The sequence below is a fragment of the Thunnus thynnus genome, chromosome 13 (assembly GCF_963924715.1).
Source record: "Thunnus thynnus chromosome 13, fThuThy2.1, whole genome shotgun sequence".
Lineage (NCBI taxonomy): Eukaryota > Metazoa > Chordata > Actinopteri > Scombriformes > Scombridae > Thunnus > Thunnus thynnus.
In genome coordinates, this window is record NC_089529.1 from 1,925,422 (window position 1) to 1,947,195 (window position 21,774).

General features: G+C 37.9%; 1 protein-coding gene and 1 long non-coding RNA gene across 2 annotated transcripts in view; both read left to right on the forward strand.

Moving 5' to 3' along the window:
* Positions 1 to 21,774, forward strand: part of hyou1 (hypoxia up-regulated 1) — a 298,959-nt gene that overhangs the window by 108,680 nt on the left and 168,505 nt on the right. The gene's annotated exons all lie outside the window — the stretch shown is intronic.
* Positions 20,269 to 21,774, forward strand: part of LOC137195144 (uncharacterized) — a 29,339-nt gene continuing 27,833 nt past the window's right edge. The window contains exon 1 of the long non-coding RNA XR_010931075.1: positions 20,269 to 20,830. This is a non-coding gene — a long non-coding RNA (uncharacterized lncRNA). The remainder of the gene's footprint in view (positions 20,831 to 21,774) is intronic.

Genomic DNA, 21,774 nt, shown 5'->3' on the forward strand with positions numbered 1-21,774 from the left:
GTGGTTCTGAATAACCCTGGCACCCCTCTACATCTCAAACACACACACACACACACACACACACACACACACACACTAACCTGGGAGTGGTTCCCCTCCTTGACTCTCACATGTTTTAACCCCTTTAACCCTCTGACAAGTCTTACTACTTGTTTTCCATCCTTCCTGGGTATTAAGCAAATGATCAGCAAGACAATTGTGTGTGTGTGTGTGTGTATGTGTATGTGTGTGTGCTAAGTACCTTTGATTCTGCCATTTTAATTGTCAAGAGTCAAAGTCAAAAAAAGTCACAAAAAAAACCCCAATGAATATTAGTTTCTTATGTGACACATTGAAACGTGAGACAATAAAAATAAGAAGTATGCCAGACGATATGCTACACAGCAGTCATACTAACTAAATGATTGTAATTTTGCATGCGTACAGTGTCTTAATGCATCCATCCCTGCATTTAAATGCAAATAGTCATTTTGTGTAAAACACAATATCATATCTATCTAAACAGCTGTAGCATGGAATGCCTCACCTTTTGGACACTGACTGTCTGCACAACATATTTATGCTGCAAAGCTTACTCACTGCAGCCTGACCTCTCCTCGTCAGACATATTAATCACTGGTCACAGTAATTGCCAGCCTGGTTTCCATGTATAAATAGCTAATTAATATACCCTCAGATGTCTTGATTCACTCCCTTGGTTGCCACCTCTGTCAATCAGGGCATAATGGCAACTAGGGAACAAATGCAGCACTTGGAGGGACAATTGAGGAGGCCAACAGTCAGTAATTAAGCAGTTCATAAGGCAATCTCATTAATTATCCCCTTCGCTGGTTGCTACATTCTCTGGACATCCTGATTACATGCTTATTGACTCTGAATCCTATGACGAAATGTTCCTCTCTCCACGTCCAAATGGAGTCTAAAAGAGGAGTCATTTACAAATGGCTTTATTAGGCAGAGTGCCCACATGGACCTTTAAAATGTTACTTGAAAATGCAATTTCACCTGTCGTTTGCAGGAGGCTTTCATGCACTTAAGCAGAGGTCATACAAATAGCAATGTAATTAGTGGTCTCCCTTTTACAGAGTCTGCTTGATTTGAAAAGCGTTACACACCTTTTCTCCTCCATTCAGCATTAATCATTCGTTTTCAGGGGGAAATTGCCAGGCTTATAAAAGACAGAATGTCATTCTGACTGGCCGCTGCATGAGGCTCCTTCTTGAAGCGGATTTGTTTGACATATTGTACACGGGGAGGGTTGAAAAGCTTTGTGTCATGTGTTAACCTACTGTAGGAGAGGGCAGACTTTTTATTTTCTGAATTGAGGGGGGTCAAGCAACACTTTAAAAGTCACAGTTGTCATTTATGTTATTTAGGTTTGAACTTGATGTACACAGAACTTTCACCTGTTGAAACCTCATTCTGTGGTTTACAGCATAGGCAGAGAAAAAGGAACAAAATTTAAAAGGTAATATCTGTCTTTTTCCTTTGTCCAATCAAGAACCACAGCATCACCTATAAGCATACATACAAAAAAGCAAACAAAGTATTAGGAAATCTCTAGTACCATGGAAGAACCACTTAAATGCATGGAAATACTGAAATTTGCCAAACCTTCTCAAAGCCCATCCCAGCTCACGTCGAGCCTCTCAGTGCTAAATGCAGATAACGAAGAAATGGAAAATGGAGGCCAAATTGACCCTTTCACAGCGTGTTAAGTCAGTTTGTATGGGTACCTGGAGTGGCTGTCCCCCTCCCATCAATAAAATAATTTAAAAACACATTATACTCCTTTAAAAGGGCCCATTTGTCAGACCAGGTGACTCTTAAAAGACCCTGCGGATTAGAGACACCCTGCATCAGGTACTTTTAATTCAGCCATAATCGATATGACTTAGGCTGCCGTTGTGTTGGGAGTGAATATTAAAAAAGGGTATTTCAGTTAAAATGTCTCTTGTGCATAAAGTCAATAAAAATGGATGGGGGGTAGACACAGAACACACTGTGCTTCACTTACACATGTCATTTGCAGAATCTGCATGGGTTTTCTTGAAAATAGTCATAATAATCATAATGGTGTGGTATGAATAATGACAGCCATGGAACAAAAGGAAAACTGTTTCCATGATATACTGTCAACGTGCTGGGACATGACTCCCCTCGACCCCCACAACCTTTTCTGCTTTCAAAAACACACTGATTTGATGATTCATGCAGAAAAAGCAGAATCACTAAATTTACCACATAACATTTAAAATGTAGTAATGACTGTGACAGATCTACCGCACCAGTGCTCTATTTTACTGTACGTTATTGACTTGGTATTAACTAGGTGAATAAGAGGTCATTATTAGAAGTAGTATCATTAAATATAGGATATTTAAATTATATAATAATAAATGATACTAAAGGAATGTGTTTACCTTTTTATACACACAAATACTATATAATCATCCAGTACATAAAGTATTTACAAGTAAATACAGTGAATTATTACTGCACCTATTAATTGTTTCCTGTCAGTCATTAAATGTAATAATGTTACTGTGCTGTTTCATGGCAGTCACTGCAGGTAATTCAATGTCCTATACAAATGTGTACATTGTAATTATGAGCACATTTAATATTTAAATGTATGTACAGTGATGACATTGTTCTCTGCTGCAACAACAATCCATATAAATAAAATAAATAAAAACCCATTATATTGTATATTTCTTGTAACTTACTAAAGGTATGTCTTGCACCAAAAAAATACCAGTACTACCTTACTGTATTCTGACTACCTCAGATATACTTAGTAAATAGCATGTAATATCTCTAAAAATACATTTCTACAAATATAGAGATCTCACTGGACAGTATGCATTAAAACTTTATGAGACCTAGTTGAACAAAATGTAATCATGTTTACTGTCTCATCCTCACAGTAATGAATCTACTGATGTACTCAGCAAATTGCAAAAGACAGAACATTGTTTTAGTGATACTAATAGTAATAGATAGTGATAGTAATAATTCAGAATCATTACATAATTATATTCATGTTAATGGTGTATTGTCATTTCTGTTGCTGAAGGCATCATCAGTTATGTAGTAATACAAGGCATAAGACTAGATAACGCAAAAGAACTTAACTTCTCTGCTCTGCTGTTTAGTGACATCAGTATTCTAAACCCTGTTGCAATTCTCTTAAATGGGACCAAAGTGCATAAAGCATAGGATCAGTATACTGTAATGTTGACTTATGTGAGTATTCATGAATCAAAACTAGAGGAGCAGATAAACTAACTAAATCTGGCCAACAGTGGTTGTTAGTGGATGTATAACACAGAGTATATGCAGTTTATAATAATGAAGTATATTGTGTCAAACTATGAGTCTGGCACAGCTCCACTCTGGATAGTGGTCATGGCACATGTGGACTGGACACCTGTCAATTACACAAAATCATTTCCATTTTTCAGAAAACTATCTTACATTTAACTTGCATCAGTTTGATAGTTTAGGTGGGTTTTTACTGCGTGACATCCCTGAGTGCCAAGTTTTCAGAAAAGAAGTAGTTCATCCTTTTTCATAAAGACTCAAACCAGACATTATCCTGACAGATAAAAGGCACAGCTGTTAGATTCTGTATGACAATGTCTTAATATGTTGTTTTGCTTTCAAATGAGTTCACTGCCAATTATATCCCAAATGTATCTGTTTTTTGTCCTCTTCCAGACATTTGGTCTGGAACAAAACAACTTCATTTTGCTTTCTGCATTTAAGTAAACACATTTGTCACCCACACTGCTGTCTATCTACCTTGGCGTTGCCGTTTTCTCCGTCTGTTTGTCAGTGAGTGGAGGTTCGCAGTGGCCGAGCGAAACAGTGATTTGGCATGTTAGTGAGTGTGTTGGGGCTAATCAGACAGAGGGGCCACTGTAATGGACAGAATCTGGGCAGAATCACAGCTAGACCTGCCGCGATAGGGAGCGAGTAATACAACTAATTTCTCCACTGTCTCAGCCACCGCACAGACGGAAATGGGGTCAACAAAGGTGCAGGCGGCTTCAAATGAACAGCTGTTGCCTTTCTCAGTGCTGAGCAGCCAAAGAGGAGGATCTTAGCAAAGCCCAACCCGCAGCCCCCCACTTCCTTTTTGTGTAAATGTAGAAGAATGTATGTACAAATTAAGGGCAGGACCTGTGCATATTACTTTCATTCTTCATCTCTGAAGCCTGCCTATCAGTGACGGTATACTGTGGGAACACTCAGAGCAGGTGCGTGATGAAATGTGCATAGGGTTACTCATAGATTCCTTTATTGGCTGAGGTTTGTGTGTTTGTTGTGATGGAGAAACAATTGGCTATTATAAAGACGCCTCTCGTAGGGAAATAAGGTGCTACTGTTTACATTGAAAAGGCTGGAGGTAGCTGTATGAAGTGTGGGTCTTTGTGATAAGAAGCTGTGTATGTATTAATGCAGATATTAAGGTCCAATCGCTGGATTCTCTGAGAGTTTGTTGTCCCATTTCTCTGTGATTGGACTTGTCCAATTCTAATCACAAAGAACAGATGTACGATACTTCATTTCATCAGGATGTTGGCAGCTATGTAAAGTATTTTGAACCATGAGAGCTGAAGAATACAGACCCCAGTACTCAGTAAACTCAGATCATATTCTATCATATAGTACAAAGCCAGCTCTATGAATGTGCCTTCATTTGTTTTTTTTTTCTACTCTAGCAGGCAATTGTTTTTGTTGTTTTGACTGCTTTTGTTCTCAGCTTGCTTTGTGTTTGAAGTATGAAGTATGTATATGTTCCGTATGAGAAGATGTCCATGACTTCTTATCTGCACAAGACAAATATATAAAACCTTACAACATGTGATGCAACATACCAAGATCCAGGACATGCTGGTGTGAGAAAGGCATGAAAAAAAACCCCTCAAAACCCTTACTAAAGTAAAAGTAGCGATACCACAATGTAAAAATGAATTCACAATTATTATTTAAATTCAATTAAACAAGTATTAGCAATAAGTTAGCAGTAAAATGTATTAAAGAATATGTAAAGAATGATTCATGACAGAGTGCTAAATCATTGATGTATTAACATTATGCTAAATTTGAAGATACTGCTTACTCTAGTTTTGGGGATATCACTGTCTTCAAATAAATTGAAGGATTACATGTAAGTTGAGAAAACTAGTAACAACAGCTGTCACATAAATGTAGTGGACTAAAAGCATAAAGACTCCCATAATGTAATACTTATGTAAATACTAATTCTTGTAACTTTCCCAAACGTACCAAAGACACATTTAACCATTAAAACAGATTACAAAATTAATGCTGATGCCAGTATAATAAATTCCCAGATAATGTATTGCAATATGCATTAATTGAGTTGATCACATTTTCAACGCATTTAAAGGATTCATTTTGTTCCTTTTTGACAAATATTACAATGTCTGGCTGTCAGACTTTATTCTGCATTTTTTAGATGTTGAACAGTGAGAAGACCTAAACCAACATTCTGTCTCTCAATACCCTCTGACCTCCAAACCCTGTGTGGCTCTCAGCTCTGAGCCCATTGATTCCTGCTGAAGACGTACATCTTGAAAACATGTCACAAATATGTAGTTCAATTTTCCTAAAACAGCTGATGAAATACTTGCTAGATGAATCCTTTCATTGTTGGTTTTGGTCTTTTCATGGCAATTGTTGAAAATCTAGAATATCACCAGACTTATCCTGTAAGTAAGTAAGTAGCAAGTAGATCATGTGTTTTGTATGTAAAATCTTAATCTGCAAAGTAACAAGGAACTATAGCTGTAAAATAAATGTAGTGGAGTAGAGTATAATATTTCCCTCTGAACTGTATTAAAGTAGATGTATGTCATAGTGGTATGTGTTTGGGCCAGAGGCAGACTACAACATTGACTTGAGACAAGGACAATAGCTTGTGTGTCTTACTGTGGAAAAATGTGTACACGTGTATCCATGCACCAATGTGTATCTGCTTTGTGATGACCCAGCTGGGAGGTGAATACACTGAGCAGACAGATGGCAGCTGCTCCAGCAGTTATGATAAAAACACCATTGAGGGTGTTTGGGTGGCTGGCAGATAAGGAGCCTTTGGAGAGGTATGAATCACTTAAAATGATATACTGCCCACACAACAAAACACAGCCACCAAATGCATAGTGTATCCTGGAGCTGAAAAGATCCTGGCCTGAGTCAGTCTTGGTGAGATATAAGACATCTCTTTTCATAGATCTAGTTATTATTTACACTGTATAAGGAGAAGCTCAGCTCTTGAGTGGATTGTTGTAGACCAACAGGGCCAGACTGGGACAAAAGTTCAGTTTTGGAATTTCACACTTACCCAGGCAACCTCATACACCAAGGGTACTCAATAGGCAGACTCTGGTCCGGATCTGGATCCAAACACAAATGAATCCGGACTGAGACATAAATCTACATAATTATTATTTATCTCACATATGTAAGATACTTTTTAAATAAGCACACACATTTAAGTTTCTGCACAGCCAAATCTTCAAAGCATCACAAATGTGCTCTTATTTCATCTCCCAGTCACAGCAGTGTAACAACACAACTACAAAATGAAACTGACTGAAATCATCATATTAAGCTACAAGCAGAATAATAGTCAGCAACACAGCAAGAGCAGGCAGAAAAAATGTTATGTTATTACAATATTTAATTTTAAAAAATCAAAAATAAATATAAAAAATAAGATGAAGGAAAAAAAAAAAAAAAATAAAATATATTTTATGGCACACTGTGCGCCTGACACCCATAGTCAGAGTGAAGCCACTAACCAGCTGTAGGGATGGGTATGGTTAGAATTTATCTTTATCTTATCAATACTCTTATCAGACCAGTTCTTTATCAATACTCTTATTACTTCTTTTTCATTACTAAAGAACTGCATTTTTTCAATTATCATTTTAGAAAAAGAATATATTCAGAACAGGATGTAGAGTTTACAAGAATGTGCCAAATTTTAATATAACGCTATGTTACAACCTAAGCTAAACAGTTAGGCTACATACAGACAGCTTTTGTTTTAGCTTTTTCGTAACAATTCGCTGTTAGCCTGACCAGCACACTGTGGTATAAAACATCCTGGCAGTTGATGGGACATTGAGGGCAAAGCAGTTGAAAATATCACTTTTCTACATGTTTATACTTGTTGAACAGGTGCTTTGATAAATTACTTATTGGCTTTTTACTCATGAAGGTTTTATTGCGCTTACAGCAATGAGTGTAGTTGTCATCAACTCAAGTAAAATGTCATCTTTACTTCACCTGATTCACTCTCCCCACCGGTCTCTCTGCTGTCCACTCTGTGCCACTCTGTTTGTGTGTGTGTGTGTGTGTGTGTGTGTGAGCCCCGCCCTTGTTCAAACACAGAGAGCAGAGGAGAGGACAGAGAAGCTAGCATGACTATAAATGACACCAAAACATAGTCATGAACTCTCAGCATGGCTTTTGTCTGTAAAAAAAAAACATATATTATAATGGTAGGGACCACCCTGCATCACTGTGTCTTGTGCACAGACTGGGAGATTTCCAGGCGATGATGTTGTTGATGCAGGGGGCTATGTGCATTGGACCAATCAGGTGTCACGATAGGCATGGACTTACCATCAGGTCAAAAGCAACGAAAGGGAGGGGGGTCTGAATAGATGTGGCTGTCCTGTGTTGTTTTAGCCTTAATAATTTATAATAATAATGTTTTGACACTGGCCTGACACCCCAGGCCAATCAACAGACAAATCAGGCAGGCCACCAGGAATTGTCTTGGTGTTCCTGATGTTCAGTCCGGGCCTGTAGACCAAAAGGGAGAACAATGCGTTGTTTGTCAGAACATTGTACAAGTGGTAAACACTGTGTGGAACACTGCAGCCAATATGGAAGTGTTCCTCTAATGGCCTCCAAAACCTCAAAATCCATACATTTTTCCTGCAAGTCAAAGACATAGTTTTTCATTTCACATCTCTTCTTATGTGTGTTTAGGTGGCAATTTGTAAGTCCAACTGAAATTAAATTGTTTCTGTTACAGCATATCTGCTCTGTAAATGATTTGTCTTGTGTTCTTTGAGAAAAAATCAGAGACCAAAAGGGAGAAATATATATATTTTTATATATTTTATCTTGGTTTCATGATGGTTTTCATGATTGAGAACTTGTTTCCATACATCCAATCAGCAGCAACATGTTGTTCTATAATGAGCAGAGCAGACAGTCAACCGGGCCTGATAGCATCCTGCTACACAAACAAGACTCTGAACAACCCACATTAGCTTTCCTGCTAAAGTTTCCTTCTTATCTAACTTACAAACACGAACACACGTCTTGTCTTACATTTCTGATATTTCCCCAAAGATCCTTTTTTTTCCTTTTTAATAAATAAAAAACAATACATTTAAAATACACACTATTTTTGACTGCTAGAAGGGATGAAGAAATTTCTTCAGTTTAACTTTCAATAAGTTCAATAAGTATTTACTGTATTAAATTTCAGGCTTAGAGAAACATATTTGAGGATATTTCTACCTTGGTTAGCATTATAGTTCAGCCACTTAATTCACACTGAAGGTCACACTGTTGCATAAATATGTATTTTCTGGCTGCAGTATCTAAAAGATATCAGCTCAGTGATAAACCTCAGTATTGGCTTAAAATGTCACTTCAGAAACACAATTATCAGAGTTTAGTAAGATGATGTCCTTGAGACATGAGAGCCAGCTATCATTCTAATATATTGCACCAGATCAATACTATTATCACTGGTATTGACTGATTTATTGGCAATGTTGATCCAATTTGGGCCAAGAACAGGTAGCAAATCTGTGGGTTTAGTTATGAGGATGAAACATATCTATCAATTTGATCTTTCTTGTATGGAGATTACATTTGCTGATTTTTTTTTAGTAAACCTGGCAAAGGTTTAATTGCAGTTTCATTAGATATATTTTAAACAGCCCCAGCTATATTTAGATGTTATCTTTGATCAGGATATGTCCTTTAACTCCCACATAAATCAAATTTCAAGGACTGCCTTTTTTCACTTACATAATATTGCAAAAATCAGGCTCATCCTGTCTCAAAAAGATGCAGAAAAACTAGTCCACGCATTTGTCACTTCTAGGCTGGATTATTGCAATTCCTTATTATCAGGCTGCTCTAACAAGTCTCTAAAGACTCTTCAGCTGGTCCAGAATGTAGTTGCATGTGTACTGAATAAAACTAGAAAAAGAGATCATATTTCTCCCATTTTAGCTTTGTTGCATTGGCTTCCTGTATAATCTAGAATAGAAATTAAAATCCTTCTCCTAATTTACAAAGCCCCTAATGGTCAGGCACCATCATATCTTAAAGATCTCATAGTACCCTATTACCTCACTAGAACACTGCCCTTCCAGAATGCAGGCTTACTGGTGGTTCCTACAGTCTTTAAAAGTAGAATGGGAGGCAGAGCCTTCAGCTATCAGGCTCCTCTCCTGTGGAACCATCTTCCAGATTCGATCCGGGGTGCAGACTCTATATTTAAGAAGCCAGGCTCACCTTGGATCAGCCTTTAGTTATGCTGCTATAGGCCTGGACTGCCGGGGGACTTCCCATGATGCACTGAGCTCCTCTCTCCTCCTCCTCCTCTCCATCTGTGTGCATTCATGTAACATCAATGCATGTCACTAACTTGGCTTCTTCCCCGGAGTTTTTTGTGCTTCCTCATCTCGCAGGAAACCCTGGGTTGCAGGCCGAGCCTTTGCGGTCCTTCGCAGTCCTGTTGGTGTCCTTCCCCGGCTATTGCTGCTGTTATGTTACTCTGTCCCCCCCTCCACTGTTCCTGAAGTTGCCTTGTACCTACATTAATCTTGTTTAGGTTTTTCTAATCTACGGAAATGCTTTTGAGTAAGACTTAAGTGTTTTCCAGTATAGTACATCTTCAATATGTTCATCCAGCCCTGTTAGAGATTTCTAAACTTCTCCAAGAAAGGCAAATGAACAAGACAAGAATGAATTAAGATCATTTAGCCTGGATACTACACATCAAACCCCACACTCTCATAGTAACTGACAGCTCAGCCAGAGAGGGAGAAAGCAAGAGAAAGAGAGACTGAAATGCACATGCCATCTACGGCTGAGATGCATTAAACCTTCCCCATCAGGAGAAGTAATGGATTAAAGGCCGCTGTGGCTCTGCAGTTTGCCAGTCAATGTTCTTTCACTCTCCTCCAACCTGAGCCCCCCGCCCTCCTCTGTTCCTTTCCCGCTGGAAGAAGTTGATTTGCCATCAATTGCCATCTTGGCTGGCGCCATTAATGCACGCCCACAAAAGGATGACACATCGCATTATCACCTCACTCCCTTTCAAATTAGAGCTGAGCGATGCCTCGGCGCAGCTTGTGACTGGTTAACACTATCAGCTATTTGTAGGGATTGTTCCCTAATACGCAGCGTCTAAAGATTTCATCAGGCATTTGATGACGGAAATAAACCACTGCCCACAGGGAAATTGGACTGATTAATGGAATTATGCGTTGGAGGGGAGTCGATACAGGCAGCAGACACTCACATGGGGATGAGCAGAGCTGTCTGTCATGGACCAGACTGGAGTAGCTGACCAAGACGCATCGACTGGCAAACACACTCACCTCAAGCAGGGCCTGTGTTATATGTGTGTCCACTGGAAAAGCCAGGGATTAAGACCTGTGCTGCTAACTGTGGCTGTATGCAGCCTGCCTCCACTCTACATACCCACGACCATATGGGTCCTGTTGGATGCAGATCACTGTATGTCCTCCTCCTCACAGAAAAAGCACTATAAATCTTACCATGTAGGATACAAACAGCACTGAAACGCCACTTCTTCTGCTTTTGTGCTCTTATTCTGAGACAGTTTTGCACCCTCACTTAGACTGGCCCCCCTCAGCATTGTTAAGTGCTCTCTTAGTCCACCCTAATGCACCTTTACGCTGCCACCGAAACTGTAGACGACCCCCTTCCACCACCATACAGCAGCCCAGTCTGCCTCTCCTTCATATCACAGCCACCTTTTGCATGAATATTTGGCTCTTAAGGAGGATGAAGATAGGTTTCAGTCCTTTGACGATCAGCCATACAATTGGGAAGTAAGCAGTGGGCCAATTGAAACCTTCACTCTCTCTTAGAGTATGTAAAAACTACTTGAGTGAAAATACAGTTTTTACATACACTTGGTCATCAGCCACTTTACATGAGCAATAACAATAATGGGGTTCTCTTTTATTGCTCCACAGCTTACCAATCCAACTAAGGCTAGTAAAAAAGAGGTGTTGTATACATGTTTACGCACTTTCTAGGTTTTTTGTCATTTAGAAGTTTGAACTGAAATCAGACCCAATTGTCATCAGTGATGGTGGAGCTGCTGAAAAAGGTGGTTAACTTATGATCATCATTCTCCAGTGGACTAATAACATATCTGATATATTTTTGATTTTTGAATAACACCCATTTGTGTGCTGCTGTTTTAAAGAACTGTTTTAGGTTTAATATTAAACATCTACAGTGATGCATATCTCAGAATTGTATTTATTTATTGGGACAGTGTGCAGTTGTTAACATGAAAGATGCACTACACCGGAGTTAGCTCAAAGCTAATTTACATCCGCAGTCCCCCACAATCAAAACATACAACAGCACAACAACAAACAGTACAAAGCAAGAAACACTCAAAACACACCATACAAAATACAAAACTACGCACATATCAGTTCACACACATAGAGCCTTGATTTGTTTTAACCTCAAGGCTTGAGTGAATTAAACTTTATGTAACAACTACCAATATTTCATATTTCTGAACTGATTAGAACTAATGGTTTTATAAAGAGTCCCTACTCTCAGTGTACAGAACTGTCTGAGGTAATTCTGTTGCTACTGCATTGTTACTGACTTAGCAATTGTAGTGTTAGCTATCCTCATCTGTTTAATTTTCATCTGTCCTTTCTGCCAAAACTCCAGACAAAAATGTAAATAAGTAAAATTACTTTCTTTTTTTAACAGCTCATAACAAAATATTTAAAGTCAGATGCAAAGTTAGATTAAATTTAATTTAAGAAACTAAGCAACAATTATCAAAATGCCCCCTAGTTAAAGAGCTGGGATAGAAATACTTTTTTAAAATTAGTATTATGAGATATTTGATTTTTTTAGATGATGCCCCCTGCACACAGGATGAAACTAACTTACACTCCATCTGCTGTGAATTTTTAGCACATACAACACTTTTAACATTATAGTCCTGGTCAGCCTCTTGAGTCACACCAGACAAATCAGATGAACTTGAGATAATTGGATTTATTTGTTGACCAGTGATACCAAAATAATGCTTTTTCCCTCACATGACCTGTCAGTCTGGCCTCTGGATCACTTTCTTACCAAATGATGAGCTTGGACCAAGATTTGTCTGTGCAAGGCTGACAGAACTGATGGATAAAGATTTGAGACAGGGAAGGACGTAAATAAGTTATTTTATGAAAGGTTCAAGAATGACAATGCAAACACAAAGTAAATTTTGTTTAAAATCTTAGAAGAAAGTTCTAAAATTAAATTTAAATAGAACTGATTTTAAATATAATTTCAGGACTCTTCTGAACCTCCACTATGTAAGAAAAAGATACACAGTAGTACTCTTCCATTACATTTTATATATAACATTATATTATATTGTTATTTAGCATATGAGTGAATTGTAATGCATCAATGTAAAACATCCTAAAGATGCTTTACCAGAGCCTGCTGGTCCTCTCTTGCCTCCATCATATGTTGTTGAGCCCTTCGTCAAAAGGATGTTGACTATAACCAGCTGTTATTATCAGTTTCTTAGGAGTAATTCAATAAATGAATATTTTTGCTCATATAAATGGGGACGATTTAATGTTAAGTCCAGTCTATCTTTATTTTTAATTAATATTTTGAAAATCAGGTTTTTGCATCTGTCAAATAGATAACATATGTTTGATAAAGGCTTGCTCTTATACAAACTGACATACATGCACCTTCCAGTCCAAACCTCATATCTCATCTCATCTAACTTGTGCTTATAGTAGCGAAGGAAATGACAAGTGTGAACATTGTATTCCAGATGCTGTGTGGGTGGATCCAGTGGAGAAAATACTCGCTGTCTTTAAGACAACAATAAGGTGAGTAGCATGATCTCTTCACTGTTGTGACTTCTGGATGTAGCATATGCGTGTATGCTCAGGTCTTCTATTCCAAATTAAAAGACTTCTGAAGTCATGTTTTTTTTAAAATCTCAAATCAATTCTTTATCTCTCTAATAGTAATATGTCCATGCTGGCCATAATGATGATATGACAGGAAGTGTGAGACTATCAAGGCTTTAAAGAGCTCACTGTCAGTTTTAACTTTCACATTACCAAAGGAGAAAAAAAGAATAAAAAGGTTCATGGCTCAATAACACTTTCTCTGTTACCTCAATAACTCAAATGTCTAATGATTTCTATGGCCATTCATCACTTCACCTGTCAGGTAAAAGGCACATGTGGCTTGAGGGCTGGACAGGGTGTTTTGTCTGATAATGTTTGATTAGTTTTGTTATTCTGTCTTGAAAAAAGCATATATGTGTAAAAGAATGCGGATCAAACATGAGTACTTTTATAGAGAACACACAGAATGATCTGGTCACATGAAATGAAACCAAGAGTTAAGCAGCAAAGTGTAAACTTGATCTAGCCATCTTCAAAGCTTTAGCAGGAGTGCCCTCTAGTGTACAAATAGTCAAACTGCAGCAAGTCAAATCCACAGTCACTGGAAAGCTGAGATGGAAAAATATAAATTGTCCTCAGTTTAAACATTCCTAAGACATATATATATATATATATATATATATATATAAAAATAAAAAATCATAATAATGTCAAGCCTAACTTAAATATTTAACCCTCTTACATATTTCCAGAAGTTTTTCATCCTGAAGGTTTTGTAAAGCCCGGAATAAAAACAAAGGTAGTATAGGTGAGGTACCAGTGATCTTTCAATACATACACAGTACATGACATCTTTTGAATTACATACAATTTATTTCATTAAACATTATGAATACCTACCGAAAGCATGTTAAACTTTATTTACTCTTAAAAATCATAAAAAACAACAACTACATCTCATTGCCCTGATGAATGATAATGATGAATATTAAAAGTATACTTTTAGATAATATCATTTAGACAATATTTCTCATATACGACTGCTGATCCATCAGCAAAGATGACCTAATAAAGATGGAAATGGTTCGGGATGTCCGGCATTTTTCTGGACCAGATGTAACATTGTTTAAAGTTGCTTTCAGTTGCATTATTCTGTCAGACCGTCTTGTACTGACAGTAGAACTGCAAATGGAATAAATCTATGATTTTTTTAAACCTTCTTTTTTAGGAAGTCCAGTTTTTTTCTAAATGCTTTCTTCTGGTAGCCTCACATGACATATGCACATTAAAACATAACTAATGCAAAACTAATGCAATTCCAAAGTAAGGAATTAGGGACAAAATCCTTGTTCTAAACATCAGCCAAAGCTAATATGAGGCTAAGTCTGAAAAAGTGAAAATCTTCCAAAGTCACAGTCTTGTTGTGTTTCCACATAAAGTGTTTCCTTGCTGAACTGCAGTGGAAACGGTAACACGATGAGGGAGTTTTGTACTAAAAACGCAGAAACTTAAGTGGGAGATACAAAATCAATTTGTTTAGCTCACACTGCTGAAGCCAAGTGAACTGCAGCTGAACTTTGGACTGAATGTTTGCACAGACGCTGTGGATTTTGTCCCCAATCTCTTACACTGGTATCATGTCAGAAAGGGCTCTCTAAACTGCCACTATGGAGAGGAGGAACAATAACAGTGAACAAAAACAGTTTCAATGTACAGTACATATAGGTATATGAATATTGTCTTAAGACAAACTTGAAAAAATGTGAATCTATCCTTTAAAGTGCAGATGCCATTTTAATGTCAAAAAAGTGCATATAGAGGGTTTGCCCTTCATATTCATATAAAGTTCTCAAAACATCATAAAGATGTTTTATGACTGTGCTGCTGCAGTGAAGCAATTTCTACAGATGCCATGTCATGAAAAATGTCTTTTACGTCAGACTAGAGTGTGAAGAATGAATGAGGAATCTTTAAAGGCGTCATTAAAGGCAGCAGTGCAGATTGCAGAGGAGCTATTTCTCTGTACAGTTTATTGTTATCAACAGCTGGTAATTATCTTTTTTCTTGGTAACAAAATCATTCATAACCCACCGGTGGGTCATGACCCAGATGACAACATATAATTCACGAACATAAAAGTTTAACCTCTGTAGTTTCAAGTTTCTTTGAAATACTGTAGAAAATGTATTTTTATTCAGAGTGTGTTCTTGAAAATGTAATTTAACATTGTAACAGTGACTATTAGATGTCCTTGTGGAATAAAGACCAAGAACACAAGAAGAATACTTCTGTAATAACTCTATTAAAGTGCATTCATTCAGACACTCACGTCTGGAAATACCATTCAGAGTGGTCTTTTATTTTTTTGATTTCATCTTAAATGCTAAGCACCTGTCAGTCAAAGACCACTGTGGTATCTGCTTCTACTGATTTTCTTTCTTGTTCTGTCTGGCCACTATCACTGCTCATACTGTATATCCACTTCTTCTGCTGGGAGTTTCTTCATCAAAGTGCAACCAGCTATTTAACCACTGATTATATCCTACATTCCTATGACCCGATCTGAGAAAATGTTGTTACTTCCAAAAAAATAGTTCACATTTAAACAAACTCTAACAACATGGCAAATCCACAAATGCATGTTTGAAAACACAGACAGGCCAATTAGGCATCCAGTTTTAAAGCAGAGGGATAAGATATCCATGAAGTGCTTCTTTCAAATCCCCTTAGTCAAGGCTTCTCTGCAATGATCTGCTTTGCTGCAGATCCGGCTGAGACTGGAGTCTAACGCTCACGTCTGGAAACAACCAGACCTTTCACCCATTAACCCCTAACTATCCAGCGTACACACATTTAAACACACACACACACTCTCTCTCTCTATCTGAACTTTCAGTTTATCTTGTACCCACAACTAACCTGCCCATGATGTGGTGGAAGGGCTTATGTGGAGGGATGTGTGTCATTTCATTCCCCTAATGTGAAATGAATACTAAAAACCATTGAGGAGAGCAGACAGCAGCATTATGAGAGTTGTTGGCAGCTTCTCCGCATCGACTGGAAGGGAATAAAGTGTCTGGGAGTTAATCACTTCATATTTTTTTCCTCCAGGTTTCATCCTTCTCCCTGTGATGACTTGCTGCTGGCAGCCGCAGAGGTATCAGATCTGAAGGTGATGGGAGTCAAACAGACTTTGCTTTTGGCTTGAAATAGTTTAGCAAAACAATGCAAAAAAAACAGACATCACCCTGAACCCCCGGAGACAGTGTTTTTAAGCTTCTGGTGGTTTGTTCCTCAAATACATTAAATAAATCCCTTTTCCACTGGTAAGTTCGATAATGAGATTACACTCAGGGGCTGTGTGGAAAGTGGGCCGAGGAGAACAACAGGGCTGAGTCAGGCTGGAGAGATGAGAGATGGAGGATGGTATAAATGAAGAGAGGGTAGAGGAAGGGGCAGAATGCAGAAATAAACTGAAAAGTTTACATAATCCTGCCTTGGTACAGTGAAAGATGAGCTTTTTGATGAGATGAAGATGAGACATTTTTTACTTGTCAAATGCAGGTATATGACTAATAACATCATTAATTGCTTCATTGATTTGCAATAAAAACGGTGGCTCCTTTCCAAAGCCATCATTAATGTTATTAGTTCCACCTGTGAGAAGTCAAAATGTCTGCTGTGAATCTGATTCATGTGTAAAACGATAAAGAAGCAAGATTGCTCTGGTGCTAGCACAGTTATCAGAATTCAGCTTAGAGTTCAGAAAGCAAAATGAAATGTAAAGTACAAGATAAGACAGATTTTGATATCACTGTTCTATGAGATAAAACCCCCTCAGCTCTGGGACTCGGTTGCAGATCTTAGTAATGCAAAGTCTGTTTTTTCTTTAAAAGCCCTCCTTAAAATGATTGTTCATGCAAAAACCTTAATATGACTTTTATTAGTCTGCTAATTGTATTTAAAGAAACATTTGTCATTTTAGGAAATAAGCTTACATTATTTGCTTTCTTGCCAAGAGTTACAAGAGAAAATCAATAACACTCTAATTTTTCATTTTTGCTTAATATGGGGTTAGAGCCAGCAGCTGGTCAGCTTAGCTTAGCATAGACTCTGGGAACAGGGAGAAAGTGGAAAGCCTCGCTCTGTCCAAAGCTAAAATAAAAAACAGTCTACATTTTATTATATAGCGCTTTATATCTTGTTTGTCTAATCAGTTCATAAACAGAAATGCTGATTATCAGGCAAACTCATGTTGATGACAAGACTCCTGGAAGTCACTGTGGCTCGACAGAATTTTTTTTCCGGAATGTAACTCCCCCGAAAACCACTATTGTTGTTTTGTACATTTTCTGTTTGTGTACAGATTAAACAAACACAATGTTACATGTTAATGTGATGTTAATTAGTGAGCCTTAGAGGTGCTGTAGGTGGATTTTTAATTTGTTGTGTTGGAGTGTTTTCCCCTGTTCCCAGTCTTTATGATGAGATAAGCTAACTGCTTGCTGACCTATTTAGTGTACTGACGTAAAAGTGGTATCAGTCTTCTAAGCTAACTCTCTGCAGGAAAGTGAATATTTCTCAAAATGTCAAAATATTCCTTTAACAAACTGTATGTGTTATTCCTTTATTTTTTCACTAGATTTTTATTGTTTTATTGGCTCTTATTGCTCTCTTTGCTCTTACCCTTCACACATTTTGTGTTGTTTGTTCTAGTGTCTTATGTTTGTTGGTTGTAAAAGGTTGTAAAACAACAACTGCATGCTGTGATTTTCTTACTATTCTCATTCCTTTTTTTACTTCTACCCCTCCCTCTTATCAGTATTATTCATGGACTTCGCCTATTTTTTGAGAAGCTGGTATTCAATAGCAGAAGTACTTTCCTAGCCTTCATTTGCACCAAAAGTATATTTCACCAGAACTGCTTCACATGTATGTATGCATGTTCACGAGAGCAGTTTAGAGATAACTTGAATTTGTTCGCATACTTTCTCTGCAACTGTGTATTTTATTAAATGCTTATTTTTTTCTATTTTTTGTCTAAGTTTGGTTACACACTATGTGTACAGTTCATAGTTCTCTAAATGTTTTATAATTGGCCTGGAACCTTTGTGGGTTGTCACATCCATCTATCTCCTGCCTGTTCAGTATTTTATTTTTCCTCTGTGAAGTGTTAATAAAAGAGAAAGGCCATAAAAATGATCTTTTAAAGGGCACTTCACCAGAAATGCCAGGAGCATTATGATTCATAGGAGAAAAGTTTTCAAATTGTTTTTAAAAATGGATTTTTGGAGAGGTTTTACCCAGTTACATGTCCAATCATCTCATGGGAGAGAATGTAATATCTTTGCACTGCTGAGCCCAACTCAAGAGCAAGTCACCCATTCCAGTTGTGGAAGAAGTATTGAGATGTGTTACTTAAGTAGAAGAGATTGTAACAAAGTATAAAAAAAATACTCCATTACAAGTAAAAGTCCTGCATTCAAAATTTTACTTAAAAAAGTACAAAAGTATTACAGGACAATGTTACAATGTTATTATAATATCAAAAGTTGAAGTACTCATTATGTAAAATGGCATTATATAGAGTTTTATATTTATCATTTAAACATTATTTGACTATTTTTACTAATGTGTGTAAACATTATTTAATGTTGTCAAGGAGGAGCAAATTTGAACAGCTTATATATACTGTTGAGTACTTTAATCATTTTATGCCTCTGCACTGGTGACAGCCATGGCCAGAGGCATTATGTTTCCAGGTTGTCCATCCGTCCCATTCTCTTGTGATGTCTGGAGTGAATTTCATTACATCTGGCATTAACATCCATTTGGAGTGAAAGATGAATTTAGAATTTGGTGGTCAAAGGTCAAGGTCACTGTGACCTCACAAAACATGTTTTTGGCCATAACTCAAGAATTCATATGCTAATGATGGCCAAGTTTTACAGTCTCCATAACTTCCATTTCACCAAAAAATACACTCAATACCTTTCACAAAATTCCTTCAAAGTCTTAACTGCAAATATTATATGAGTCTGGACAGACATGAATGTAAACTGCAACTTGACTGGTTGCTGGAGGCTGTATTTATAGTTTATTTATTAAACTTAATTTAACGAGAAAGTTTCTTGCAATACATTATGTTTCTTACAAGGGAAATCTCACCAAAATGGCAGCATAAAATAGATATCAGAACATATCATCACAACACAGTAAGGACATATATCTAGTTTACAGCAGATCACATTCCTCACAAAACATTTTTTGACTCTCTCTGACATGTGATGCTTGAATGTCTGATGGCAATGAAGGCAACTTTTCTAGATGAACTTTATCTTGTAAAATTGTAAAAATCTACTCTTACAACCCCTGGCGACTGGTCATTAGGGGCAGGTGGCACAGCCCCACCTGTTGTCACCAGAAAGAACTGTTCAAACAAATGATGTTATTATCAATTTTCAAATTTTAATCTGCTATAATTTATTATCTATGAATATAACATCTTATGAATTGCATTATATAATTTGTGTTAGGATTTTAGTTCATTTTTAATTGTTCCCTGCCTTGCTGCTTCAGACTGCGTTTTCCTAATTCATGTCCGCAGCGGGCCTACGGTGGCCGGCGTGAATGTGGGGCTATCCCATGGATGTATAATAAGAGCTGGAGAGGGTGCCGCTGCTCTGCCTTGCAGCCAATTTTTCTCAGTGGCCACTCGCGGTATTGCAGCAAAGACCACCATTGTAAAAGAGACGCCTGTAAAACTGTTGACAGGACGCCTCGAACGGCAAACAATGTCAATTATGACTCTTTCTATTATGAACTTTTGATCCATGGAGGTTTTATGTTTGTAAAACTTTCCTCGAGCCGAGAAAAGCGATTTGAAAATCCGTGACGTCATCACTATGTAAAGTCTATGGGTCGAGCGGGAGCTCGCGGGCGGGGCCAGCGGGGGAAACACTACTGCGCGTATTCAGTGGGCCGCACAACGAGGAAGCAAACTCGGAAGCTAGAAACTAGCGTATGCGCCAGGCGAGCAATTCCTATAGGACTGAATGGGCGCCATTTTTAGTCCGGTATCCAGCTCTCATAATACATCCATGGGCTAGTGTCTTTCTCATAATGCAATGTGTATTGTACGTGGGGAAAATCCGAATACGCATGCTCAGAGTGTTGGTGTATTCAATGTAGATCACACGAAATTAATGACAAGTGGGACAGACAGCCCGTAGCCCCACTAAAGCGTCATTTTATATTTCACAGTTGATTGGCTATCTGTTAGACAGAGAGGTTTCAAATGACGCTGCAGTGCGGCTACAGCGCGAGTTTGGTACAGTCGGCAAAAAAGAGGGGAGACTTTCTTAGCTAACGCCAGCTAACTTGAAGAAAATAAATTGGATTTCATACTCGAGCACAGGGTATAAACCCTTTATTTGGAAGAGAAATTGGAGAAGCAGAAGCAGACACCTCGGAGCCCACCAGCCACAGAATACTGTCATCAGTCAAACTGCTGGTAAAATGAACCGCGGGTTTAACGTGTTGAAGTTTGCCGGGAGGAAAAACCGCCATGCTGCCCTTTCCTGAGCCGTCAGCAGGTCAGTGAACGCATATTTTATCATCCTTCCTTTGTTGTTCTGGTCCGTGCATTGACCATATTGTTGTGCTTGATCGATTGCTATAGATGGTGACGAGTGTCAGTGTGTCCATGCTTATCTATTGAGGTTGTTGTCATAAAGTTGTCACAGAATGGGTTAGTATCCCTAAAAAGTTGTCTTTGCGCTTCGTTGTGGTGTTGAGCTCTTTGCTGTTCGCTTATTTATGGCCATCTAGGCTCATTTGTTCTGAGCTTGGTTGTGTCGACTTTACAAAGAGGATGTGCTTCAGTGATGCGGTCAAGCGCCTCGTTCCTGACCGCATCACTGTCGTGAGTCAACCAGCCAACTTGTAACATTAATGCTTTCTAGAGATCGTGGCATTTCCCAAACTGAATAAATACCACACATATAAACACAAAACTGCTTTGCTAGCTCAATCTTGTTGTAACTAAGATATCTATTGAATTTTTTTTCCATGGACAGATTTAGCTACTACGTCCGCAAACTTCACATATATTTTTAAGCTAGTAGCGCTGTGTCACCAGCACAGCTGATGGAGGATGCCGGTGTTACAAATCAACTGGTTTTCCTGTTAACTGGTTACCTTTGTTTATAAACGTCGGGAGTTTCTCATGGCAACAGCAGATGTTAAAATCACGGAGAGGAAACGTAGCTGACCTTGCAAATGCCTGATTATGATTTTATATCACTCACAATTTCATAGACTAGACTATCCATCTGATTCATTCAGCTTATGGTTTATGGTGTTCAATCAAACTTTGGGATCAAAAATATTCTTAACCATATTTTGATGTATTTTCTTCTTTGTGCTGCTTCCATATCGCTGTGTACTTGAGGGACACATTTCTGGACAATAATGTTCCTGCATCTGTTTGATGTATTTTCTTCTAAATAAAAACTCGCCACCAGGGTTTCGACACCAG